The sequence below is a fragment of the Danio rerio genome, chromosome 8 (genome assembly GCF_049306965.1).
Source record: "Danio rerio strain Tuebingen ecotype United States chromosome 8, GRCz12tu, whole genome shotgun sequence".
Classification (NCBI taxonomy): domain Eukaryota; kingdom Metazoa; phylum Chordata; class Actinopteri; order Cypriniformes; family Danionidae; genus Danio; species Danio rerio.
Window position 1 is genome coordinate 42,569,123 of NC_133183.1, and position 25,792 is coordinate 42,594,914.

The 25,792-nt window shown below is 35.6% G+C and overlaps 1 protein-coding gene across 2 annotated transcripts in view; it reads left to right on the forward strand.

Annotated features, from left to right (window-relative positions):
* Positions 1-25,792, forward strand: part of si:dkeyp-14d3.1 — a 549,509-nt gene that overhangs the window by 380,566 nt on the left and 143,151 nt on the right. Inside the window, exon 1 of one of the 2 annotated variants that reach the window (XM_005167245.6) lies at positions 362-620. The exons of the other annotated variant lie outside the window; for it this stretch is intronic. The gene's annotated coding sequence lies outside the window, so the exon portion shown is untranslated. Of the gene's footprint in view, positions 1-361; positions 621-25,792 lie in introns of those variants that run through there. 2 annotated transcript variants of the gene reach the window in all.

The window sequence follows — 25,792 nt, forward strand, 5'->3', positions numbered from 1 at the left end:
AGTTTTAATTAGGCTAACAGGCCACAGTGTCTTTGAGCTGCGATACAGAGCTAATAGGGTTATGAGGGGTAGAAATAATCCTTTTAAACAGAGTAATCTACGAGTGACCTCTGTGCAGGTCACGGATTTTGAACATAAATAGTCAGAAATGATTCATAGCTTGTGTGCCGTCCATCCATATTTATGGATTATTAGCTTTCTTGGCCCGTATCTGTCTTCCCTCGCTCACTTTCTTTTAATTTGGTGCGTATTTTTCAATTAATGGTGTCCTTGCTGTTAATCAATTTGAACAAAAGGACATTTAATAGCTTCTCTAAAGCTCGGTAGCTCAAATGCGCTGCGACAGACCTCTGGGACCGAAAGAAGGAGAGAGAGAGAGAGAGAGAGAGAACGCATCAGGGGACAGATGAAGAGAGTTGAAGTTTTATGAGAAAATTTTCCACTTTGAAAAACATACTGCGAGAGCGCTGGAAAGGCTCTCAGGTGTACATCGGCTGCCTGACAGAGACTGAATTTGTCATCTATTTCAATACCGCGTGGCAGAAATGACTCTGAGGAGAGGGATGGAACGAGGGATGAAAAAAGGAGAAAAATCAGCCGAGCCGTATGAGTGAAGGAAGGTGAAGATGAAAGATATTTCCCCCATTTGTGTGTCTCCAGTCCATTGTGTGTGTGTGTGTGTGTTTGTGTGTGTGTGTGTGTGTGTGTGTGTGTGTGTGTGTGTGTGTAAAATGATGCGTTATATGGGTCATGTGAAGATAGATCTGCCGCTCCATAATTGAGGCAGATCAGATTTGTCAGCACAGCAGGAGTCTGTTCTTTGAGCTGGTTCGTGCACACACATACACACACATTGCTGCAGTGATTTTGGCATTGATTAGACTAGTGCCTTCATCATTACAACTGCATTAGAGAAAAAATAAAGGGGACGATGACAATATTACACACTTCAGAGCAAACATGACATGGAGATTTATCAAATATGATCTGTCTTTCTAATGACCCACAGACACTTGTAACTGATCTAATGGGGGTTTCACATCGGGCAAGAGCGATGTTTGTATGTACAGTAACACATTGTTTTATAGTGTACACAAACATATGGCCAATTGGCACAGAGCCCAGCTATGATTTAGATTACATCCACATGGAAGTTTTGCAGATTCTAAAAAGGTTGCTTTCATACACACACCATTTAAGAAATATGCATATACCAGGTTTTGTTGTAATATTGCTGATAAACTTCCGTTCAAAAAACTTAGCAGCAACTGCAGCTCGAACACATCTCTGTAATCCATAATTGTTGTTGATACTGGTTGTTATGTGCAGGGTTATTCATCCTTCTTCTGGTTATGCGGTACTGTGATGTCATCATTCATTTTCTTCATTTTCCTTCGGCTAAGTCTTTTTATTTTATCAGGGGTCACCACAGTGGAATCAAACGCCAACTTATCCAGCATATGTTTTATGCAGTGGATACCCTTCCAGCTGCAATCCAGCACTGGGAAACACTCATACACACTCATTCACACACATACACTACAGCCAATCTAGCATATTCAATTCACCTATAGCATATGTTTAAACTGTGGGGGAAACTAGAACCAGCGACTTTCTTGCTGTAAGGTGACAATTCTAAACACTAAGCCACCATGCCACCCAGTGATGCCATCATTGAAGGGCTTTGCCTATTAACTCCGCTATGCGTCAGGTCATGTTTTAATGTTTATTTTTAACTCTGTTACACATTATTAAAAAGGTTTGTTTCAAAGTATTGACAGTACCAGTGTCATGTAGAGAAAAGGCAGAAATTATAATAAACGTGTGGATTGACCAAAAACCATTGCTGTGTGAAGATCAGGGTGGTGATAGAAATTATGTCCCACAAAGAACCACACAAATAATTTTCCATTAAATCACATTAAATCAGCATATGTATTATTATTATTATTATTATTGCTTTTTTAAAGATTTATTATAGGTACTTTGCCTTTATTTTGATAAGACAGTGTATATTGACCGGAAGTGGAGTTGAAGAGAGGAGGCTGACATCAGGAAAGACCCATGAGAATCAGGACACAAAATTGGGACCCCTGCAGTACAGTTACGCTCTACAGTGTGTCCAAGAGGAACCAGCATGAAATGCTTTTAAAACTTTTTTTTTTTCATTTATCCCTTTCAAAACCTAAAATTCAACCAAAATTCAAACCTAAACTCAAATCACATTTATCCATGCTTTCAAACAAAAGACATTGATTTTAGGTTTTAGACATTTAAATACACATAATTACAAGCAAAACATTTTGTAAAATACACGTGCATTTATATGAGATGCCAATAATACTTGTTTTTCAATATAACTGGACGATGTGCTTTGTTTATGTAAGACACACTGTTTATGTTACTAGAATTTTTTTAATTGCTAGAAGGGTTGCTAAAATCGTAATTTAACAAGAAGTATTTATATAAATGTATTATTTATTAAGTTACGCATTAATGGTATTTTATCAGCGTCTACCCCTACCTGAACTTTAAACCCATCCCTCACGGTAATATAAAAATATTGTTTCTTGTACAATGTCAAAAAAATTGTGCAATTTTGATCGGAGTATCCTCAGCTGTATCCCATCTAGATCTCACCACGCTGCTGAAGAGGGTAAAGTCTAAATGGGATACAGCTGAGGATACAAGATGGACGAGAATGCAGTGTATTCTTAATAACGGACAAAAAAAAAAAAAAAAAAAAAAACTCCCTTCTCACACAGGAAGGTCAGCTGGAGTATTTAAAACACACATGAAAGGGTTAATTTATTGATTTATTTAACCTCAAGACATTTATTTAATGGAAGTATTCTAAAGTCATTCCACTGCGCCCACCCATGATATAAGAAGGAAATACGCCTAAGGTAATTGAGGGAGTGAGTGCTTTAATGGCAGCTCGTTCAGCACTTATTACTACAGCCTTCACTATCACACAATCCTCCACAGATCATTTTAAATAACCATTTGTTAAAAGCAAGTATGCTTGTCTTGTCAATATTATTTTTTAATGAGTGAGTATGAGTGTGTGTGTGTGTGTGTGTGTGTGTGTGTGTGTGTGTGTGTGTGTGTGTGTGTGTGTGTGTGTGTGTGTGTGTGTGTGTGTGTGTGTGCCTTGTGTTCCTTACATTGTAAAGGCTAAATGTAATACAAGTTAACTCTCACATAGTCACACACTAAAGCGAAGCAGGGCTACACCCAGTCAGTACCTAGATGGGAGACCACATGGGAAAGCTGGATTGCTGCCGTAAGTGGTGTTAGTAAGGCCAGCAGGGGGCACTCAACCTGCGTTCTGTGTGGCTCCTAACGCCCTGGTATATTGATGGGGACTCTATACTGCTCAGTGAGCGATGTTAAACCAAGGTCCTGACTCTCTGTAGCCATTGAAAATCCCAGGATGTCTTTCGAAAAAGAGTAGGGGTTTAATCCCGGCCAAATTTATCCATTGGCTTCTGTCCATCATCTCCTCCTAACCATCCCTATATCTTAATTGGCTTCATCACTCTGTCTCCTCTCCACCAATCAGTTGGTGCGTAGTGTGCAGTCTGACGCAATATATCTGCCGTCGCGTCATCCAGGTGGATGCTGCACACTGATGGTGGATGAAGAGATTCCCCTCAACGTGTAAAGTGATTTGAATGTCCAAAAAACGCTATATAAATAGAAGGGATTAGTTAGGTTTGACATTGTAAGGACATTTTCTTAGTTCCCATGAGGAAAACGACTGATAAATTAACAATTTACACTATAATAAAATGTAAATCAAATGCAGATTGTTTTCTCTAAGGGTTGAGATTACAGGTAGGTGGATATAATTGCATTAGAAACAGAATTACGTCTATTTGAAGCCCCATAATGGCCCGTTTCCACTGAGTGGTACGGTACGGTTCGGTTTGGTACGCTTTTATGGCCGTTTCCACTGTCAATAAGTGTACCGAACCAAACCGTACCGTACCACTTTTTCGGCACCCTTTTGAAAGGGTCCCAAAAACGAGAAAGGGTGCCAAAAGGTGGAGCTACACGCGCAGCCGAACACTGATTGGTTACAAGCTCGTGGAGCAAGACAGAATGTAAACGAAGGATACGCCATGTTCTAATACACAGTCGAGAGATTACATGGATATAACGTTACTACATGCATAAAATAACCAGACATGGATGACCCGGGCTCAAACAAACCATGTCGTCTTGATGAACAGACACAATGCAAAGAAGAACAAAATCTGCCGTGTCCTGTTGTTGCTTTACGAGCCCGACTAAAAGTGCGAGCGGTATTCGCTTTCTTCCGGGAGCGAGCGATCATGTCTATATTTGATATAACAAACTTCTTGAGCTGATGATAATAAAGTGTAACGTTACGTGATTGTTGAAGTGTTTCCGTCATCTGATCCATTCAGAAAGAAAAGGACAAGTGCGGAGCAAAAGTGTTTAACAACCTGAATCATGAATAAACTGCCATGTTTATCTTTTCCTGTGTTATCTTTTCACTATTATGAACTGGGAATGACAGACTCTCTAACAGAGTTTGCATGTGCTGGTGAAGATTACAGACACAGATGAGAGGTTTGTGCTGACTGTGGGCTATATTGTGTGTGTTTTTGAACTCGAATAAGTATTAAATGTATGATGCGTGTAGTTTTAATGTAATTAATAATATATCGGAGGCCATAAGGAGCTGTATGTGTTAATATATGTTGCATTTATGTATTTATTTTATATAATTACAGATGTTAGTAGCCTATTTTGCACTGTCATTGATCTGCAGTTACAATCAAATCATGTTCATAAAAAAGTTAGTAATAAACATTAATAAACAAGTAATTATGTGTATAAAGCATCTGTTTTGTGAGAAGTGCTGCTCATTATGATATGTGAACGACCCGTACAGCCTTACTGTAGACATTTATTCGAGCGAGCATGAGGTCGACTTAAACTTTGTCATACATCACGCCCACTAAACAGGGGTACCCTTTGTGGTGAAAACGCAAGCCTGATAAAGGTGACCCGTACCGACCCGAACCGTACCGTACAGTACTGTACCAGTCAGTGGAAACGAGCCATAAGATAGCTGTACTTATGAATGTGTATGTGTGTGTGTGCTTGCATGTGTAACTATTACTCTTACTATTTACTATTTTAATTTACTACTAATTACTATTACTGGGCTTCATGATGCAAACTTTGCCTCACATTATCTGAATGAAAGCTTCATATGCTAATAAAAAGTTTAGATTTTAATAGGTAGTGGATTTAGAAAGTGCAGATCCAGTTCTTATTTCAATATATGTGAGTATCATGGGTGAAATGTATATTGGTCACATAGATTTCCAATTTCTTTCCTGTCTGAAGGTTTGATTTTTGTTGGTAGTTGTACTGTTTTGCTGGACAGTAGACTACAGACATCAAACATGGACGATTACACCACTGACAGCAGTAACTGCTATTGTACGCAGTTGGCAAATGTTGAGCTATGGGAATGAAGTTGAACTCACAAAAGCCCACTAGTAAGTCAACTGTAAAGCTGTGACTGTTCATCACTTTCTCTGTGTTTAAATGGTCTGTCACAGAGCAGCAAGTTCCTGCCCTGGATTTGATGGTCCACTCTCACGAAAGTCATTTTGCTCTTGGCTCAACGTCCAGTTCTGCCAGCTGCGCATTAATAACCGGTAAAGATAACACGTGTTTGCAGCTTAGTGCAATCATACAAACGCCACCTTCCACCCCTGCTGAATATTCACTAGTACACAAAAAATAGAATGTGTTTGTTGCTTTTTTAGAACAGCTGTGCTAGGAAGCTTATGAATGCAGTGCTGGCAGTGCATGTTTTCTGGAAAGCTATGCAAGTTGTTTGAGCAATTTATGTTTTGTGGTGTGGTATTGGTTTAGTAGAGGTATATATGATTTTGGCTTTAATATTGTGGCACAAAGATGTAATATTGAAACTTTGAAGCACTGAAATAAAATGCAAAACCCTGTAAGAAACCTTTTTATTTCCATATATATTTGAAAGGTGAAAGTGTAAATAAAGTACAACTTGGAAACTTTGCATTCACAAAGTAATTTAGAAGTGACGAAAATCTATATCCATAGGCTCTTTTCTTTCCTTCATTTTCCTTTTCATTTGTAAGTTTCATTTCTTTCCAATCATTTTTCACTTCTTCTTCATTTCCCTTTCCACTTCATTATTCCTCTTTTCCAGTCCACTGCCTTTACAATTCACTTACTTTTAGTTGCATTTCTCCCTCGCTTCCTTACCTTGTGTTTATTTTCCCGTTACTTTTCCTTTTAAGTCCTCACTATTTTCATTTTTTTGTTTTTGCATTGCTTATTTTTCTTACCTCCTTGTTATTTTCACATTTTCATTTTTAATTTGTGCACTTTTCCTTAATTGCCATGTCTTGACCTTTCCTTTGATACTTTTCATTTTCACTTATTCCACTTTGTCTTCCCTTTCTTTAGTCTTCCATTCAATCCCTCCTCGCCCTTTTTTATATTTCCTTGTTCCTTGCTTTGTCTTCCTGTCCTTTTCTTATGATTATTTTCCTTTCGCTTATAATTTGTGTACTTTTCTTTTATTACTATGTCCTGACCTTTCCTTGTTTCCCTTTCCTTCTGTACCTTACATTTCTTTTTGATGTCTTTTGATACTTTTAATTTTCACTTATTCCACTTTGCTTTCCCTTTCTTTAGCCTTCCAATCAATCCCACCTTGCTCCTTTATTAAAATTTTTTTTTTCTGTGCTTTGTCTTCTTGTCCTTTTCTTAACCCTTCACTGCACGGTGTAACCATATGGCAACACAATACTTATGTTCATTTACCTGACACTGTTTCTTTAAGACCAACATTATTTATGTATTTATTTATTTATTTTTATTTTTATTTTTTGTTTGTTTGAAAAAGAAAACCTCAGTTTAGCCAATGATGTGCTCAGATAACATACAGTCCTTTTTTGTAGCGCGGTTTTTGACAGACTGATGTTTATTGTGAGTAGTTGCTGAATGCAAACGTAAACATCAATAAAAACAATGGATCAAATTATGTCAGATCCACAAAAAAAAGTGAAACATCACCTCCAGTAAGTTATGATAGCATATTCAGAACTCTTTTTTTTTATTTTTTTTTTTTATCAAATTATTTTTTGTAAATGGATCAAATGTATGTTTTCCCAAATTGCAACACTGTGCAATAGTGGAACATGCAATATTGCAATGGGTTAGCTAGCTAGCAAGGTCAGGTGTGAACTTTTAAGTTGTAACAATAACAACATGAATGCTAGTAATATAATGTCGATTAGCCATGTGTTAATGGCATTCGCATTATGGATAAAATCTAGTTTTAATGGCAATACTACTTTTGATTTGATATGAGTACAGGGAACAGTGTATTAGTGAGCACCACCATGTTCTATGGCATGTGAAAGAAGAAAAGGACATAACTGGCTTTTCCTGCAGATGAAAGTGAGGGTGAGATGGGTTTTAGTGACCATGAAATTGATGCAGACTGGACACTTCATAAAGACAGTTTAGGTAAGTTAGCACAGAGGCAGATAAGACCGGCGTAGTAACGTATATAGTATAATACTGTATATGTATGTAGAGGGTTAAGATTATTTCCTTTATCTTTAATTTGTGTACCTTTTCTTAGTTACCATGTCTTGACCTTTCCTTGTTTCCTTTCCATACTTTACTTTTCATTTTATTACAACATTTTGATACATTTCATTTTTATCTATTCCACTTTGTCTTCCCTTTCTTTAGCGCTCCAATCAATCCTATCTTGTAACTTTCTTTTATTTATTTTATTTTCCAGTCCTTGTGATTATTTTCTATTAATTTAATTTCCTTTCCTTTTAAAACCCCTTTTATCTCATCCACTTTTTTATTCATTTATTCTCAGGTTGCATTACTCCTTTCCCATTTATTTTATTCCTTTAGCTTTTACATTTTCCCTATTTTGTCATCACATCTCTCCTTGTCATAATGCTGCTGTCATTTCCTTTCCTTTTGATTCCTTTTGATCCTTTTGCATTCCACCTTTCCCATTTTTTATTGCTTTAACTTCAACATTTTTCCAATTTTGATATCTCATATTTCCTTGTCATAATTTTACTTTCCTTTTATTTATTTACCTTTCCTTTGCTTTTGATTTTTTACTCTTTTTCCATTAATTTATTCCCAGGTTGCATTCCACAATTCCCATTTCTTTTTATTCTTTTACTTTAAAATGGTCCTTATTTTGTTATTTCATCTTTTCTTGTCATGATTTTCTTTTCCTTTCCATTCAATGTCTTGCCTATTCTCTCTGTACCTTAGCTTTCTTTTTATTACCTTTTAACATTTGTATTACCTTCATTTACTTTACATTTCTGTTTTTTCTTCCTGTTCTTTAGTCTTCTATTTAATCCCACCTTGCCCCTTTTTATTTTATTTGCCTTATTTTCCAACCCTTTTGATTATTTTACATTGCTTCCCTTTTGATACTTCTTTGATACCCATTTTGACCCCAAATACTTTCTTCCCTTCCTTTATTCTCACATTGCATTCACCTTTCCTATTTCTTTTATTTGCTTGACTTTAAAAGTTTCTTACTTTGTCTTCCCATCCTTCATTGGCATAATTTCCCTTTCCTTTCCTTTCCTTTCCTTTCCTTTCCTTTCCTTTCTTTTCCTTTCCTTTCCTTTCCTTTCCTTTCATAGTCTTTTGATACTTTTCATTTCACCTATTCCATTGTTTCTTCCTTTTCTTTAGACCTTTATTAAATCCCACTTTGCCCCTTTCTTCTATTTCCTTATTTTTTCCTCACCTTCCATTCCTTTCCATTAATATCCTTTCCTTTATTTCCTTTCCTCTTCTCCTCTTCTTCCCGTAGGCTTTGATTCAGACTATGAGTGTATCACATTACATTTCTTAGCATGCCGTGACACACATTCTTCCCACAATGACAGCTCTGAAATATGAATCCCCAGTGCCTAATCCATTAGTCTCTCTCTCCTCCTCTCGTTCTTCCCTCTCCATCACTCACTCTCTAGTTGAATTAGCATGATAAAGTGCAGTAGTTAATTGGAGCAACCATGTAGTTCATATGTGCCATAGTGCAGGTAATTGTAATGATCGTGGATCTCAAGCGCTTGAGAATAATGTCCTATTCATGCACATTTCTTATACTCAATCACATTGTGCAATTCTCAAAACATCTCAGGTGAGATTCACAATGTATTTTATTTTCTATAAAAAGGTCAGCCTCCCGTACAGCATTGTGACATACTCATCAGTATTTATCTGCCAAAAACACTTCCTTTTGTGTTTCAGGTGCTTCATTGGTTTCTACGATGACTACTTCAGAAATCGTAAGCAAATTGAATGAAAAGCCTAAAGCGAAGCATTGATTCAAAGCTCCTTCAAGCTTAATAGAGCCGCAGTTTAGCCGTCTCATCCTTTGATCAGGGCACAATTCACGTTGTCTAAAATCATATCCTGTTTCCTGCATACAAAAGCGCACCAATAATCCGAACAGGAAATTATTTTCCCCCTCGTCTGTCAATAAACGAGGGAAGAGAGATAGAGGCAAGGTCTTAGTAAATCTGCTGGCGTAGCATCTAAATCGGCCTTCCATTTAGCTCGCATTTGTATGTTTGATTATTTATTTATGCATTTATTTGTGTTCGCGCCGGGCTTTCACCAGCACCTCGAGTGACAGACTGAAGAAAAGAGGAGCTGACAGCCACAGCAGAGGCAATAAGAGACAATGTTACGGCATGTATGTATGTGTGTGTGTGCATGCACGTGGACCAATTGTGACAGAATATATGAAAGGATGAAAAGAGAATGACAGCAATTATTCCAGCCCACACAGCTCACTGGTCCCCCCCTAATGCGATCCCGCCGCTGAGCTCCTGTTCCGCTGTTGCACCTCTCTGAATGCCAGAGCCAAGACACAAGCAGAATATTAACAGCGCCGATACTGAGTGAGATTTCAGATGCAATTTCAAATCTGTTTAGTGCCTGGAACATCAGAACACAACTGGAAAGGCATACTCGTTTTAGTGACGGCTTTTCAGCGAGAAATTGATTCAGTTAAAGTATCGCTTAGTGCTTTTGATACAATCCATACAACAGCTTTACTCAATTTTTTTTTTTAAGTTTGAACACTGTACAAGTACAAATTTTCTGAAATAAATGAAGACGATATAGCTAAATAATCAATAATATCTGCATTTTATGAAGCAAACAAATAAAAAGTAACAATAAAGTCATATCAAGACTTTTTTTTTTTGTGCTATAGCCCAGTGTTTCCCAACCCTGTTGCTAGAGCCACACCAACAGTTCATATTTTGGCCCAATCCCAATTCTACCCCTTAGCCCTTCCACTTACCCAAGTGCAACTTTTCTGAAATTAATTAAAAACTGTACTATCAAGACATTTTTTGTGCTATAGCCCAGTGTTTCCCAACCCCATAACTGGAGGTGCACCAACAGTACATATTTTGACCCTCTCAATTCTATCCCTTAGCCCTTTCCCAAGTGCAAGTTTTCTAAAATAAATGAAGATGATATAGCAGCATATTCAATAATATCTGCATTTTATGTAGCAGACAAATGAAAAGTAACAAAAATGTCATATCAAGATTTTTGTGCTATAGCCCAGTGTTTCCCAACCCTGTTCCTAGAGGCACACCAACAGTACATATTTTGACCCAATCTCAATTCTACCCCTTAGCCCTTCCCCTTATCCAAGTACATTTTTTTCTGAAATTAATGAAAACTGCTCAATAATAATAACTTTTGTATAGTATTCCCACACATACTGTCATATCCGTCACTCGATGACACTCGAATACCCTGTCAGAAAATTCTAAGGGCTTGAAATGAGCTTTTTGACAGTGTCTGCTATAAAGTTAATGTTGTTTTTGTGTGCTTACATTGATGAATATGACCGGGGTGTAAATGTAGAGTACAGTTACAAGCTTATTCCCACATTATGGTTACGATCACATGATATTGTTGCTTTTGTGGATTTCCTGAAGATAAATACCAAAAAATAACATAACTAAAGAAACTACAGCAGTCGCCGTCTTTGATCTCATATGAAGTACGAGCTTGAATTGACATACTATATAAAAAAAGATATTTTTGAAATTGAAAAAAAATATAAAAATTTCATATGATATGAAAAAAATAGAATTAGCATTGGGCCTTTGGAAGGCTCCCTTATCTCACCCAATCATTTCAGGTTTTGGAGCCTCTTCTAATGTACTGGTGAGTTCATTCAGATGTTTTATTAGGAAAAGGTTGAAAATGTGTACTGCTGGTGTGTCTTCAGGAACAGGGTTGTGAAACACTGCTATTGCCAATATACCAGTCACTGATCTAAATACATTAAAAAATAGCTGATAAATATTGCCAACTGGGATGAAAGATTACAATATTTTGGTTCATCTGAAAACTATTTTATGTGTCTAGATCGTGACCCATTTGACAAATTAAAGGACAATGAAATTATGTAAATTCTATATTGTTTTTAATTACTATTATTATCTGTCTGTTTGTTTATCTGTCTAAGTGCACTATTGAGTTATTTTTAAGACATTTTATATATTAATATTGTGTTTTTTACATATTCAGTTTTACAACTTGAATCATAGTCTTGACTGTATTACAAGGTTTTAAACCAACATAGGCTCATTTTGAAAATGTAGCCCTATATACATTTCTGAAGATCACAAACAATATACAGAGAGTTACGTATGGCTGCATTTTATTTTTTAAATGAAAACTATGGGGCGGTATGATGTCGTTCCTTTTTTGTGCTTACCAGCTGACTGCTTAACTCTGTGTGGACGGCTTTTCCGTTGTTACCAGTTTGTCCAGTAGCTGGCCATGTACGTTGCAAGATTTAAGATGCAGAGTGGAGTTGACCTTGGTGACTGGGTTCAAGCCCAGTGAAGAATGGTTGCAGAAAGCAAGTAAGACAAAAACAAAAGCCAAAAAATAAAATAAACAAGTAAATAACTTTTGGTAAAATCTGAAAACGCTTTTCTTTTTCTGGATTACTTTTCAAAACACTATCGGTTGTGTTTAGGAAAGGAGGGGGTTAGGGGATCTGTAGGTCAGCCAGTCATTCAGTCAGTCAGTCAACAGCAGCTACTGAGCGATTTACATGAGAACAGCAGGCACAAATGGCCCTCGCGAGAGAAACTTAAGATCTTAAAAAGTGTACACATATGCGTATGGCGGATTATCGAAAACAAAAACTGCAATAAATATTTGGCGCTCTCCAGAAATGTATATAGGGGTATGTTTTTAGAATGAACCTGGGTTATTTAAAACATGAAACAACTAAAACATTAGAGTATCTTTGTTTAATTTGAATATATTTTTTTAAATGTAACATTTTTATCAAAGCTGAATTTTCAGCTCTTTACTGTCACACATTCATATCAGTGTTCAAATTAAATTGCTTTCTTAATTTTATGCTATTCCATAAATATTTTAATCATACATTTTTATGATTATTTGTGAGTAGTAAATAAAAATAAAAAAAGTTAGAAGATTGGAACAATTTTACTTATTTACTCATTGGCACTATTATAATTGACTTTTATTGTCACCCATTCTCAGAAAAAGTATTAATTAATTAATTAATTAATTAATTAATTAATTAATTAATTAATTAATTAATTAATTAATTAATTAATTAATTAATTAATTCATTCATTCATTCATTCATCTATACTGTTACACAATATGCAAAGCAATAAACTGTTTTAACTCAAGATCAAGTAAAGATAATAAATAAATAAAAATCTAGAATTCAATCCCCAAGCATTCTTGCAAATGAAATCACTTTAACATTTACAATTCAACTTGTTTATTGAATCTTTTTATGAAACGCATGCTATTGTATCTTCCCACTTTGCCCTCTAGTACAGACTCTGTTCTCAGAGCATAACACCACATGCTGTATATGTCCAGAGAGAGTGTGTTCTTGCTGGATGAGCTTGGTTGAGCTGCAGCGCTATAGATTTAAGCAGAGCTGTGAGCTGAAAGGAGGAAGAAGAGCAATGGCATGGATCAGAGGGCAGAGGCAGAAGGGTTATGTCCCATCGGGCAAAGCTCTGCCGCAGGTGACAGGCCAGCCTTCCATCTGTCTGTTTAAACTCACACAGTCCGCTCACAACCTGTCTTCCTCCTGGCACCTACTTTTTTTTTTTCTACAGTGTGTTAACTTGTGAAACAGATCGGTTTCAACCATCTCTTCTCCCGCCTTGTTATCCTTCCATTTAATCCATATTTGAGTCACTTAATCCATAATTCATTCAGTAAAGGATGAGATCGCTGCTTATTTAACATCGAGCATAAATTGCTGGTTCTGGACTTACAAAAGGGCCAACTGTAGCCAAAAAGGCTTAAAAGGAAGAAAAATTTAATCTTTTGTGGAGCGGGATGAAGAGCAAAATGGAACAAATGGGAAAAGTGCAATAATATGTCTTTGTTGAATTCAATATTGAATAACAACATGAAAACAAACCAGGCTGGCAGGAAAAGGAGATGTTTGGAAAGGCCGTGACCTGAATGCACAAGCCAAGGCTGAGATCGAGACCTGAGATTGATCCTGTGGAGACGGTCAGGATATACAGTAAGAGGAGAGAGCGCTGCTTTATCTCACCTCTGACCATCTCTTATACACAGCATTGAGGATGTTTCCGTCAAACTTTTCAAGGTATTAACCCAGAAACTTTTGCAGAGGATGCAGTGCATGAATGGACGAAACATAAATGGTCAAGCTGTTAACAATGTTTGTTTTTATGACAAAGAGATATATTCGCATAAGTTGATAAAAATCAGTTATGGGCTGTCATGGCTAGCACAGTCTTCTCAGAATCTGATTTATTTGTAGCTTTTTCTCTTGATTGCGCTGCTTCCTGTGTATTTTTGTTTTGAGGCTTTTAACCAATCATGTTGCCAGCATGAAAGAAATCTGTCTGGAGGCCTTCAGAGTCAGTAAGTCAGGCATCGGTAGCCATTAATATTCAGTAATGAACTTGTTAATGTAGCTAATCAGATTTTGGTTGGCTACACTAGTTCTATCTAGCAGGCAAGCGATAATATTAGCATTTATTTATACTTTGATTGAGTGGTCAGACCTAGAAACCAGCATCACTGTAAAGAGTTTTTATATTCATGGTTTTATAACTGTAGATTTTCAGGGCATTCTGGAAAAACATTTGCAATGTAAATATATAGTTCTCGTAATCAGTCCTTGACAATCCTCCGGCTGTGTGTGTGTGTAATCAAAAGCGATGTGGAACAGCTGTGTACGAGGTGCATGATGGGACTTGTAGTTCGATAGTGTGTGTGTAGTTCATGTGATGCGTGTGTAGTGTGTGTGTCTAGGGAATGTGAATCGCTGGTGATTGTTACAGTAGTAAATTAACTTAGCATTATTGAATCACCTTAGAGAACACTTTGGCCACTCGCCATTAAAGTGGCATTTTGAAGATGGAAAACCACTCAAGTATGGTTCTGTTGAGTTTTTCTAGATATACAGTCATGTTTTAATCAAAGTCCCTGTGATATCAAAATTATTTTTTTAAGTGTGAATGGTAATATATGATAATCCAGCCTGACCTCACGAGAAAACGTAAGTATTTTACGTTTTGCCAGTTTAGTGACTAATTCGTATGAATTTGTACGAGTTCAGTCGTACAAAAGTGAACGATTTTAAAAAGGAGGCGTGGCACCTTACCTCACCCCTAAACCCAACCGTCATTGGGGGATGAGCAAATCGTACTAAATTGTACAAATTAGATTGTGCGAATTTATACGAATTAGCCCCTAAATCAAAAAGTTACGAATTGCCGTAAGATTGTGTTGGATAATATTAAGGTGATTTACAAGCAAGTGTGCTCCAAAATAGTGACACAATTCACTTTTAGAAGATTTAGAAAGCTTTAGGTTTGTCACTTCCAGCAAAATGAACATAATATTTGGTGCCATTTCTTGCTTCAATTTCTCATCAAATCTTCTGGCCAATCAAAATCACTCTAGTGTCTGATGCATCCTGGCTCCTTCAATACTATATTGCTGATGCTGAAGTGATTTGTTCAAATTAGAGCTGTACAATAAATTGCGACAAGCTGTGATTGCTTTGCACATTATGCGAGAAAGTACAGTGATGGTACAGTGATGTGATCAGTAGTAAATCTCCTCTGTTGAAGATGCATGGGTTGCACCAAGCAACCACATATACCCAGAAGAAACTTTAAAAAATACCAGTCTATGGGAAATCCTTATAGCTATGGATAAACCAGATTAAACTGTGTCATAGCTTCAGTTGAGTTTCGAGTACGAATCGCATAATATATGATATTTGTACATGCTTTCATGTTTAACATTAGCAACATTCATTACCAACATAGGCTCATTCTAAAGCTCACTCGTTAGCTCGCCATATACATCGGCGGACTTGAGATGCAAAAAGGAATTGACCACGATGACGGGGTTCGATTCCGGTGAAGAACAGTTCCAAAAAACAGGTAAGACAACAACAGAATCCAAAAAAATCTAAAAATAAACAAGTAAATAGCAAGGTGAATCAAACAATCACTCAACTGGTGGATTTACTTAAGAACAGCAGGCGCAAATGGCATGAGAGAAATTTGAGATCTCAAAAAGCATACATAGTGGCCTCTGGTGTGAAAAACAAAAACTGTAAAACACGCATCTCTTGGTACGTATTTGGTGGTCTCCAGAAATACGTATATAGAGGTATGTTTTCCGAATGAGCCTCGGTTGTTTATTACAGAAAGCCACAGTGAAGCTACCCAAACAGCTGTCAATGTCACAGAATGATTATTTGCCATTTGACAATCACATGATCATATCTCATGCAATATTGTTTATAGCTTTATTCCAACTTCATTCCAATTGTGCGTGGTAGTGATCATTGGCTCTATGGTCATTGGCTCTGCTGCTCCAGCTGGACACATGATCGAGATCCACAGCTGATTACAGAGCCCTCTTTATGAACAAAATCCGCATGACAATCACATATTATTTATTGTTCAGCCCTAGTTCAAATTGAGGGTGTTTCTAACAACCTGAAAAAAATGTAAAAAAAATTAAAAAATAAATGGTAGCCAAACTGTGTTGATCTTAACTCCCTTTTAACATTAGTCAGATTTGAGCTCAATAACTCTTGACATACACAAAACACTATTGGATTTTGAAAAGGGGGCGGAGATATTTTATCCCTGTTTCAGTTGAGGTTGTCCAATATCAAATAAAAATTAACATTTCAAAGCACTTCAAAGTTTCCATAAGAATTTCAGTTTCCTGAGTCAAGCTGTGTTAGCTGGGCTTTTCCTCTAGCTGTACCGCCACTGGCAAAGGAAGAACGGTGTGGAGACTCTGTGTGAGGATGAGAGTCATAAGGTGTGTTGAAACACCTATACACTTTTCTTCATCATCTTGTATGGGTTATTTTAATATTGCTTGCTCACTTTCTTAGCAGAGCAGTGCTAACTATTTTGCTCGTGAAGCGAGTTAGAAGACAGGCGAAAAGATTTGTGAAGATGACATGCTTTACGAGTCAGTTAGTTTAAATTACATTATTATGAGGTAGGTCAAATTTAAAACACATGCATTCACCTTATTTGTTTCATAGTAATGTTATCTGTGTGCAATAAATGCAAGAGTTTACACTTAGCTGATGATTGATAATAGAGCTTGTTTGACATGCTGTCCCAGGAGAAAGCCCTGTGCTTATAAGATTCTCAAGCCCTGGGCTCCCTCTCATTAGCTTGGCAAAAGGGGAGTTTGAGCTTAGGTAGATCTTAATCAGCTCCCCCGACTTGTTTCTACCTAATGACAAATATCGGGATCGCTAAAAGAGATGTAGCCGGGTGGCAAGTAATGAAGACACAGAACAAGCAATTTTTTTTTTTAATTAAATGGGGTTTTATCTGACTACTGTGACAAGTAAAAAGATTAGTGGTCTAAGGGTGCACAGCATTACTAAGCTCTTTGACACGAAATTGTCTCAAAAAAAAATATTAATGCAAAATAAATGAACCTGAGTACTTAAGTCAAAATTACAGTTAACCTCAGGTTACCAAAATTGATCACAAAAACCCAAAATCCTACTTTTAGGCAAACACACATTGCGAGACAAAAAAAGACATCTCTTAAAGAGGCCATAGGCCATTTTTAACATATAAGAACTGGATTTATCTCACTGGCCACAGAAAGATATGAATATTTGAAATGTTCAATTTACTTAAGTTGCATATTTTAGGACTGTGGGAGGAAACCGAAGAACAGAAAAACCCACACGAACATGGGGAGAACAAGCAAACTCTCCGCAGAAATGTCAACTGGTTCAGTAGAAACTTTAACCAGTGACACCCTTGCTGTAAGGTGACAGTGCTAATCATTGCATCGCCGTGTCACCCTAGAAAAAGGAAGGGGAATATGGGTGGGAGGAGGGGAATATTTAACACGAAGATGCTGAGGTAATAAACTCTGGTTATTTATAGTGAGCTAGGAAAACCTGATTGGTAAATCATGTGTTAGCTAACGAGAGACCAACCGTGGACAATCATAAGCATGTGATCCTCTTGAAATTAATTTATAAATAAACTTCATTATGTTTAATTTGATACACACTACCTGTCTAAAGTTTGGAGATAAGATTAGTAAGTGTTTTGTAACATTGCTCATTGAGGCTGCAATTTTTTGATGGAAAATACAGTAAAAACTAAACATTTTGAAATATTATTACTATTTTTTGGTGACGTGGTGGTAAAGTGGTTAGCATGTTCGCTCACAGCAAGAAGGTTGCTGGTTCGAGCCTTGGCTGGGTCAGGTGGCTTTTCTGTGTGGAGTTTGCATGTTCTCCTCATGTTCGCGTGGGTTTCCTCCAGGTGCTTCGGTTTCCCCCACAAGTCCAAAAACATGTGGTACAGGTGAATTGGGTATGCTAAAATTGACCGTAGTGTATGAGAGTGTGTTTGTGTGTGTGTGTGTGTGTGTGAGAATGAGGGTGTATGGATGTCTCCCAGTGATGGGTTGCAGCTGGAAAGTCAGCGTAAAACAGATGCTGGATAAGTTGGTGATTCAGTCCTCTGTGGCAACCCAAGATTAATAAAAGGACTAAGCAAATGAATTAATGAATATTACAATTTTAAATATCTGTTTTCTTATTGAATGTAGTTTCAATTTTTTTTTTTTATGATTCAAACCTGAAAGTTCTTAACCATTACTATAATTAATGTTTAAAATAACGTGTTAAAAATAATGTTTTATTTGCAATCTTTTTTACTGTACATTAAAAATGCATCTTTAATGTTAAAATATATATATATATATTTTGAACTTTATTTTCATCATTAAAAAATCCTAAAATTAAAATGTATCACTGTTTCCATGATACTATGGAGAGAAAAAAAACAAGTTCTGATAATTGTAAGAAGCAAGAAACATTATTAGCACCAAAAATAATACTAAAACAGCAAATATTTATCTTATTATAATGATTTGTCAAGGATCAGTGTGACACTGAAGACTTATATTATGACTATGAAATTCAGCTTTCAATTCTTTGAAAGTAAAATGAGCTTTCACTTTCAAACTGAAAAAATAGCTTTTTCAATTATTTTTAAAGCTAATTTTTAAATTTTAAACTACATAAAGTTATTTTAAACAGTAATAATATTTCACAGTTTTAGTTTTTTTTCTGTATTTTTCATCCAGCCTTGGTGAGCAGATTTGATTTCTTCTAAAACATTTTGACTGGCAGTGCATTATGGTAAGAACAACTATATTTTGGACTATATCTTTTGTTGTTTTGTTAGATCCAAGTTGTACAGCTCTGGCATTTTTTTTTTTTTTAGGCTTAAGTAATAGCATTCATTCCCACTACATGAGATACTGGTCTGTTATGCAATGCCCTGTTAGACTGAATTAGTTATGTTAGTTATATAGTTATTGATATATATTTATTCATTACGGTGGTATTAAGAGGTATACTAATTTATATTGGATGCAACTGGTGGCCTAAGTGCGAAATACACAGCCCGCCACTGATTGATATACAGTATATTATGACAGTACAGATAACCATAATAAAACCATCATAAAATGATCCACACAATTATATGAAGCCATAATTGCTTTGTATAAAAAAAAAACGGTTGAAATATGTTGTTAATCACTCACTGACAATCCTCACAAAAATTAATTAGGTTTGGTGTTGACACAATGACATTTTGTTATGAGATACTTGAGATGTTTGAAATCACTGGTGTCCATGTTGTTTCATAAATGGATTATTTGATTAAAGTGTTGCTGTGAAGGTGATGATTTAGTTAATAACACAACATTCTTTGTAGCTTTCGAATTCATGTATTCAACCCAGGCTCATTCTAAAAACGTACCACTTTATACATTTCTGGAGAGCACTAAATATATTAGTTTTTTGCTGTTTTTGTTTACGTGAATCCACCAGGGGCTGCTGTGTATGCTTTTTGAGGTCTCAAATTTCTCTCACCAGTGCCATTCACGCCTGACTGACTGAATGAATGACTGACAGACTGACCGATCAACTGACCGACCCTCCTCCTTCCCTAGACCCAGCCAAAAGTGTTTTCAAAAGCACAGATTCACCCACGCACCCACCCACCCACTTTAAAAAAGCAATCCAGAAAAATAAAAGCCCTCACCTAGTTTTTACCATCCTTTCAGTTTTTACTACAATCTCACCCTGTTATCTACTTGTTTATTTAATTTTTTTGGCATATGTTATTGTCTTTACCTGCTTTTTGGAACCCGCTTTCATGAACACCGTAATCGTGGTCAACTCCTGGAGAGCTACTCTAACAAAATAACTCATGCTAACATTAATTAGCAGGCCAAATTTATATGTTAGGGACAAATGTTAAATAATTACTTCAAAAAAAAGAGGAAAAACCATGAGAAACAAAATAATATATACAATTGTGTTAAAGTTTTGTAGTTGTATTACGTAAATGTATTATGTTTCTATTTCCATAGATGCTCAGTGACTAAAATATTATATAAATAAACTTTTATGTTTAATACTCTGCGTAATAATTAGGAAATATTTTGTTCAATTGTACCAAATATATAACATAAATTCAGTGAGAAATTGATACAAATATTTGTTTTCAAAACGGAGTGTACTCGTTTATGCTGAGCACTGTATGTAGTAGTGTTTGTTATAAACTATTTACATGTTCTTATTTGTAAATAAGATAGTCCTGTATATACAGTCCTTGTAAGGAGTTTGTAATCATCCTCTGTGTGTGTGTAATCAAACTAAAACAGAAACAGCTGTGTGTCAGGTGCATGATGGAACTTATAGTCTAAAAAAGGCAGATTTGCAGTCCTTAGCGATCTGCAAGTATTAGATAGATTATGATTGTGACATTATTCATATTCAAATTGAATTTTATATTTTGTTATACATGTTATAATAATGAAAAAAGGTTGCCCTGATAATATTTAATCAAATATCATAACTTTCTCTTCCCCTTTTGAAATGACTTTTCTTCACTTCTGTTCACATGGAATATATTTAGGTTAGGGCTATTGGGGTGTGTTTTGATTTTGCTATGCTTTCCTCCATTCGTCAATCTTATTTCATTTTTTTAGCAACACCCATCTTCCAACAATCCAATCAGTTTCCAAAGGATAAAATAATGTACTGCATTTTTTCTCTTTTGATTTTAGATTTCAGGACCATTTCAAATGGATGTTCGTCACCACAGCTGAAAATTTTAATAATTAATTTATTCGTTTCATTTCATTTCATTAGCAACAACAATTAACAACTCCCAAACATCTTAACTAAAGTCTCATAAATATATGTCACATTTAAGAGGTCTCTTTTGCTTTTACCATTACAATACTCGTAATCGGAATTAAATTTCCATAACAAGCTTTCCTTTTCCTTCTCAGAATTCAAAGAAAAATCTTAAGTTAGCTTTAGATGCAGATGGATTGAAAGAACATTAGTGTTGAAGTTCTCTGGAAATATATTGAAACTCTGCCCAAGAGATTTGCTTTTGATATCTGACATACCAGATATCACAGTTAAGTGAATAAAAACATTCCCTTCATCTCATATTTATTGTGCTCATAGCAACCATCTGCATGTTTCATGAACATTGTAACATTGTGAAATTCTGTTTTGGAGAGGAAAAGATCATATATACATATTTAAATACTTTTTTCTTAAATAAAAACCATGTACAAATTTATAAATACTTTTTATGCATTGCTGAGTAATAGATGGGATACAGTTGTGGATATATATCAATATAGCATCATTTTTATGACACTGTACAACATTAATTTATATTTTTCACTTTACTGTGATGGTTTAGTTTAGGATTAGGGTATAGATAGACATTAATAAATAAAATTGTAAAAGGTAATTTAATAAATAATTTGAATAATACTTGGGATAATTACTGTTTTATATTACTGTCATTGTTTGGTTTAGAGTTGGGTTAGATGTAGACAAATACACTTTTATTGGGTAATTTAATAAATAATAAGACTAATACTTGTTATAATTACTGTTTCTACTGTGCTGTGATGGTTGGGTTTAGGGTTGGGGTAGGTGTAGATGTTAATAAAGTACAATTAAATAACAATTCAATAAATAATACAACAATTCACATTAACTTCTAGCCACAGCTGTATTCCTTCTTGCTACAACCTACACTAAAGACTGATTTGACATTTTGATTTGGTTGTTCTCCACCTGCACTGTGAAGTGCCGTCCAATGAGTTCTGAAGCATTTGGTTGTATATGAGCAGTAAATATTGTCTGAAACACTTCAGAATTCATCCTAAATACAAGAGAACCAGGTCCATTGACAGCCATACATGCCCACGCCATGTCACTAGCAGCCACCATGCTTCACTGCATTAGGATCAGTTCCTTTCCTTCTCCATACTCTTCTCTTCCCATCACTCTGCTACAAGTTGATCTTGATCTCATCAGTCCATAGGATGTTGTTTCAGCACTGTGAAGGTTTTTTTTAAAGTCTAATCTAGCCTTCCTGTTTTTGAAGCTCACCAATGTTTTACATCTTGTGGTGAACCCTCTGAATTTACTCTGGTGTTGTCTTCCCTTTATTGTTGACTCTGACACACACACACACACACCTATAGTACCTCCTGGAGAGTGTTCTTGATCTGGCCAACAGTTGTGAAGGGTATTTTTTTCACCAAGGAAATAATTATTTGGTCACCCACCAGTTGTTTCTGTGGTCTTACAGGTCCTTTGGTGTTGCTGAGCTCACTGGTGTGTTCTTTCTCTTCAAGAATGTTCCAAACAGTTGTTTTGGCCCTGCCTAATGTTTTTGTTATCTCTCTGATAGGTTAGTTTTTTTTTCAGCCTACTAATGGCTTGCTTGACTAATAGTGACAGCTCTCTGGATCTCAGTTGAATTTTGTTGGTTGGTTTTAGTTGGATTTTGGTTGATTGGTTTTTGTTGGATTTTGATTGGTTGGCTTTAATTTATTTTTTTATGGTTGGTTTAGGATGAATTTTGGTTGGTTGGTTGGTTTTAGTTGGATTTTGATTAGTCAGTTGGTTTTAGCTGGGTTTTGGTTTGTTGGTTTTAGTTGGATTTGGATTTTTTTTTTGGCTTAGTCCCTTTATTAATCAGGTCAGTTTCCACAGCAGAATGAATTGCCAACTTATCCAGGATATGTTTTATGTAGTGGATGCCCTTCAAGCCACACCCAAACACTGGAAAATACACTTTTGCAATTACACACATACACTACAGACAACTTAGCTTATTCATACCACATGTCATTGGACTGTGGGGGAAACCAGAGCACCCAGAGTAAACCCACACAAACTGGGGGAGAACATACAAACTCCACACAGAAATGCCAACTGACCCAGCTGGGGCTCGAACCAGCGACCTTCTTGCTGCAAGGCGATCACGCTACCCTCTGCACCAACATGACAGTTTGATTAGTTGCTTGGTTTAAGTTGAATTTTGGTTGGTTGGTTGGTTGGTTGGTCGTACACAAATGTAAAATGCAACCCTGTCAACTTGTGGGACGCTTTACATTTTCACTGACCTCTGACGGATCTTCAAAGTGTTCTGATGTTCTAAGGATGTGAAGTTTTAGAAGGTGTAGCTGTCTGAGATGTTGAATGTGATCCTGTGCATCTATAAATACTAAATGCAGGAAGGGTTTAGAAGTATATTCAGGTGAGTTTGAGACTTGATGAGATCATTTTCATCAAAAACAACCCAGATGTGCTGGAAATAGACAACTCTGCCTACATAGATGAAAAAAAGCAAAAGCACACTTACACTTGCATTTTACTACATTCCACTGGTAAAAAATAATAAAATAAAATAAAATAAAATAAAAACTTTGCTAGTTAATGATCTGCAGTTGAAAAAAATGATATAGTTTATAGTGTATTTTGTGGATGTCATCTTATAAGGGCCACAAATGTACATGGAATAACATATTTTAGGTTGCAGATTCACACATTTCCAGAACGCCTAGAGAAAAAAAAGATTATCAAAAGCAAGAAATACTGTAGTTACAAAGGAAAGATACCATATACATTCCTAATGTACTGTATTGTTTTGTTTTGTTTTTTAGCATATTATATATTTTTTAAGAATCATTCAAATTAATCAATATTAGACTTGTAATACGACTGAAAACCATGTTAATATAACACTATATAACACTTTCCACCTCAGAAAAAAAACAGAAAAAGTAATAGGCTTTATATCTTACATTTTGACTTTATATATCACAATTTCATCTGTTTTTCTGCAACTGCAAAGTTCCATCTAACATTATGACAGTGTATCTCACAACTCATATTTCATTACATCCCATGTAATGTTATATAAAACCATTCAACTCCATATCACAAAACTGCAGTGTTATATCTTCCCCTGTGTGTAGTTTAATGTATTATTTTAAACTTTCACGTGTTTACCCTTTTTATTCTTTACTCTGTGCTTGAAGGCAGCTTCCATGAGTTTTACCTGGAATTTTCTATGAGGATTTTATTTATTTATTTCATTGCTGGAGAAAGAGATGCACTTTATCCATGCAACCTTTGATATCTGTGAAATGCTTCACCACCTAAACACGACGGAACTAGTTAACAAACAGGTTTAAGTAACTTTATATCATGATTACATCTTTGTTTCTCATATTTGCAGCTTTGTATCTGCCGTTGTGATACAATTTCTCACAAGTGTAACTTAATATCAGACAGTGCAACTTTTTATCTAAAAACTGCAACTATAAATCTTACCGTACCACTATATTTATCACTTTAAACTTTATCTAATAATTGCCCTTTCTTGGGTCTTGTTGAAGAAAGTGATGTAATTTTTTTTTTTTTTTTTTTTTTTCATAGCCCTGATATCTATACAGTGTTTGTGCCTACACAAAAATTTTAAATATCTAAACAAAACATCACTCAAAAAATATAAAATGTATTTTTTTTATTAAATCATTTTGAATTAGAAAATTGCAATTACAATATTTGCATCCCATAAGTGCAACTTTATTTCTGAAATTAATATAATATTTATAAAAAATATTTATCACACTTATAAATTAATAACAGCAAATAAATTGATAAATCAAAATGACATAAGTGTGATTATATTTATTTGTATTTATTATACTTCATATGTTTTACACTTAAACAGTTTTGATAAGTTTTAGTTGGAGTTTGGTTGGTTAGTTGGTTTTAGTCGGATTGTGGTTGGCTGGTTTTAGTTGGATTTTGGTTGGGTGGTTTTAGTTTGAATACTTGGTTTTGATTGGTTGGTTGGTTGGTTGGTTGGTTGGGTTTAATTGAATTTTGGTTGGTTGATCGATTGGTTGGTTGGTTTTATTTAAATTTTGGTTGGTTGGTTGGTTGGTTGGTTGGTTGGTTGAATCTAAATTGTGGTTGGTTGGTTGGTTAAAGTTGAATTTTGGTTGCTTGGTTGGTTTAGTTGGATTTTGGTTTGTTGCTTGATTGGTTTTAGTTGTTTTTTAATTGGTTGCTTGGTTGGTTTAATCTTAATGTTGGTTGGTTAGTTTTAGTTTTAGGTTTTGGTTGTTAGTTAGTTAGTTAGTTAGTTAGTTAGTTAGTTAGTTAGTTAGTTAGTTAGTTAGTTAGTTAGTTAATTAGTTAGTTAGTTAATAGGATTTAGTTGGATTTTTTGTTGGTTGGTTGGTTTTAGTTGTATTTTGGTTGGTTGGTTTTAGTTGTATTTTGGTTGGTTGGTTGGTTGGTTGAATCTAAATTTTGGTCGGTTGGTTGGTTGGTTGGTTTTAGTCGGATTTTGATTGGTTGGTTGGTTGGTTTTAATAATAATAATAATAATAATAATTTTTAGTTATATAGCGCCTTTCCAGAGCTCAAGGACACTTTACATGGAATGCGACAAAAAGATAAACAAACATACATGAAATCAACTATAACAAACTGGAATTACACAAACTAGACCTAGGAGATAAATGAGCAGAGTGGAGGTGGATCAGATAAAGTAGTCAGTGTGGCAGATCAGAAGCGAAGCATTAAGAAAATAAGTGAGTCTTAAGTAAGGATTTGAATTCAGAGATATTATTAGCAGAGCGGAGTGAGTTTGGTAGACAGTTCCAGAGTTTGGGTGCAATAACACTAAATGATCTGCCCCTCATTGAAGAGAGGCAGTACCGAGGGACG